We start from the raw sequence: 3278 nt of genomic DNA on the forward strand, positions 1-3278 counted from the left end.
CTCGCTAGCAGCGTGTTCCGCGCACCCACCGGTCTCTGCGTGACACAAAAACAAACAAAATCTACCCCTGGCAACACCCCAGCCCCTCAGTTCCCTCCAGTCCCCGTAATCAAAGGTCACGTCTTACCCTCCTTCCCCCAAAGTGAAAAGCGCTGGCTCACTCAAACACTCCTCATACACAGAACTGCCGCTCCCTGGATTTACGTGCAATGTGTGTTTACTCTCGCCTTCCTCTCAGCTTGAACTGGTCTGGCAATTCTCCTCGGACCTCACCCATTGAAAAGGTGTCCCCCCCCCCCACAGAACTGCCGCTCCCTGGATTTACGTGCAATGTGTGTTTACTCTCCCCTTCCTCTCAGCTTGAACTAGTCTGGCCATTCTCCTCGGACATCTCCCATTGAAAAGGTGTTCCCCCCTCCAACAGAACTGCCGCTCCCTGCATTTACGTGCAATGTGTGTTTACTCTCCCCTTCCTCTCAGCTTTAACTAGTCTGGCCATTCTCCTCGGACCTCTCCCATTGAAAACGTGTCCCCCCCCCCCACAGAACTGCCGCTCCCTGGATTTACGTGCAATGTGTGTTTACTCTCCCCTTCCTCTCAGCTTGAACTATTCTGGCCATTCTCCTCGGACCTCTCCCATTGAAAAGGTGTCTCCCCGCCCCCACAGAACTGCCGACCACTGGAATTAACTTTTGTTTCGAAGCAAAATTAATCCCACGGTCAAAGTCCGTTAAAACCGATTTCATCCTTTTTCCGAATTATGACTTGTTAAGCGTCTGGTCATCTCTCATTCTTCTCGGTGTTAACCTGGCAAGATTACGTGGGGAGCGCCAGTACTAATGGGACTCGTTCCGACAACAATCAGTCTATACCGGTGAGAGGGAAATCACTACACAGAGCCCTCTAGGCTCAGGACAGGGAGCTGGGGCTGACTCCACGGCCAGATCTGCCAGGATATGATTGTCCTGACTGACCAGGTGGCCGACCCCTGCTCCTGTACTCTCCGTTGTTGTGTAAGGGGAGCGGGGGGTGGGACATAGAAAGGGAGGGAGGGGGCTTCAGAAGGGACGGACCAGGAGGCGAAGCAGAGAAATGATCAGCCGATCAGATCTTGGGCCGGCAGGTGGAGACCTCCGCCAAAACCGTCACCATTAAACCCTTCCCCACTTCCCCAGGCATCCCACGAATCCCCTCCGCACATGCAACTCCGCCCTCCCCGTGGGATGATCACCAGCCCCAGAAAGAGGCAAAACACAGAGTCAATTGAATCAATGCAATTTTATTTATGCGAAATGTCTGCAGTCGAACATCCACCGCGCTCGGGGCTCCGGCGAGCTGAAAGAATGCGGGTGGGGGCGAGGTATCGGGACCACTGGGACCCCATTGACCTTTGGGTGGGGGTGATCAGGGAGAGGGGAGTGGATGCTTGGAGGGGCCACTGATCTGTAATCTACCCATCAGCCCTCCGATGGGGGGGGTCGGTCGGGGAGTGGGCTTTCGGCCGGAGCACAGGAAGATCCAAGTGAGCTGATATTGAACCACCTGGCGGGAGTGGGGTCCTGGTATTCCCCGGTGTTACCGGCCGACAGCACGGTCGAGCGGTGTGGCCGGGATGTGGGAGAAGGGGGCGGTGGTGGAGGGGTTGCCGCTGGTGGGCGATCCGTGGCGGTTAGAAGCAGAGCGAGGTCGGTGCGAGTGCGGTGTCCTCACTCCCTCCAGACGAGGGGAACCAGGTGATCGTTCCTCATGTTGTTTTCCGCCTGCGCGACCAGAAACGGACCACCACAAGGCGAGTCGTAGATTTCAACGTGGAGATAATTGTGGGTGAATCCAGTATCGACCTGTTCAGGGGAAAGGGGAGGAAAGGTGATGAGAGATGGTGGTACTGTCGCCCATCCACACCACCCTCCCCCACGTCCTCCACCCTCCCTCGTCCCCACAGTCACCCATTCCGCCAGGACACCTCGCTCCATCTTTGTCAACCCCTTCCTCCCGTATACATTTCGGCACCTTCGTTATCTCCTCCTATCCTATTTCTCCGTAGCGTGTCCGTCGCAACCTCCCTCCCCTACACGCATCCCCGTCTCCATTGCTCCAAACTCCCCGACGCCCTCACACTGCGACAACCACTCCGTTCGGGATACGGTTCCCGGTCTCCGTCAACTCGTCCCCTCATTACACACGATACACGTTCGTCACTCACTCCCATGTACCCGTCTCCCTCTACGTCAGCCCCTCTTTCCCCTGTACCGCTCCACATTTTCATCAAGCCCTCCCTCCTCTACACACGTTGGCGTGTGCGTCACTCACTCCCATGCACCCCTCCAAATCTACGTCACCCCGCACCCCGATACCATTTCCGTCTTCGTTCACCCCTCCCGTACACCCCATCGCAACTTGGTCACAATCCCCCCCTCCCCATAGCCCTTCTCGAATCCGAGATTTCTTCCTCCCCCTACTCACCACCCTGTCTTCGTCACTCTTTCCCCCTCTACGCACCTCCACGCCTCCATCGCGCGCGTCCTACCACTACAACACTCCCCGTCTCCGTCAGTTCCTCCTCCCCCTACACTCTCCCAAGAGTGTGACGCTCCGCTCCGGAGACATTACCTTGACCAGATACATGGTGCCAATCACCTCCGACACACGAAATTCTATCGGCTCAAAGCTAGTCACTTTCTGACTGCAATTCTTCTCCACTGCAGGCCTCACCTGGGCAGGGCAGAAAATCTCTCAGAGCCTCCGAAAAGGATTGCTAAACCACCGGAGTGGGACAAGGCAGAAGCCCCGTATTATCTGACCGTCTCCGCCTAACTCCTCCACTATACTTTGTCCAATACATCTCTCCTCTCCACTCCACCCCCTCTGTCCTGCGCTCTCTTGTCCTTTCTCACCCTCGCTTTCCAGATCTTTCGTTCCCCATCTCCCTTTTCTCCCCTCCTCTCCCCATCTGACGCCTCTCCTCTCTACCCTCACTCTTTCAACTCTACAAGACTCATTTTGTTCTTCACACCATGATCTCTCTCTCCTTCATCAGCTCTACCATCTTTCTCGCCCCTTTTCTCTCGTCATTCTCCGCCCTTCATTCTGTCGCGCTGTCCTTCCCTCCCTCTTGCTGTCTCTCCCGGACTCACTCACTCTCTCCCGTCGCTCTCCCTCCCTCTCTACCCTCTCCACCACATCGCCCTCTCCGCCATCCTTCCTTCCCTCCATACTGTCTCCATACCTCCATTCTTTTTCTCTCGCACTTTTCTCTCTTCTCTCCTCCCTTAGCCGTA

General features: G+C 56.1%; 1 long non-coding RNA gene across 1 annotated transcript; it reads right to left on the reverse strand.

The window, feature by feature from the left end:
* Positions 1-1259: 1259 nt before the first annotated feature.
* LOC132390400 (uncharacterized) lies at positions 1260-2649 on the reverse strand. Its single transcript, XR_009510898.1, has 2 exons — positions 2611-2649; positions 1260-1841 (listed from the first exon to the last, which is right to left on the reverse strand). It is a non-coding gene; the product is annotated as an uncharacterized LOC132390400 (long non-coding RNA).
* Between the last annotated feature and the right edge of the window lie 629 nt (positions 2650-3278).

Source organism: Hypanus sabinus, unplaced genomic scaffold, assembly GCF_030144855.1.
Source record: "Hypanus sabinus isolate sHypSab1 unplaced genomic scaffold, sHypSab1.hap1 scaffold_883, whole genome shotgun sequence".
NCBI classification, from domain to species: Eukaryota; Metazoa; Chordata; class Chondrichthyes; order Myliobatiformes; family Dasyatidae; genus Hypanus; species Hypanus sabinus.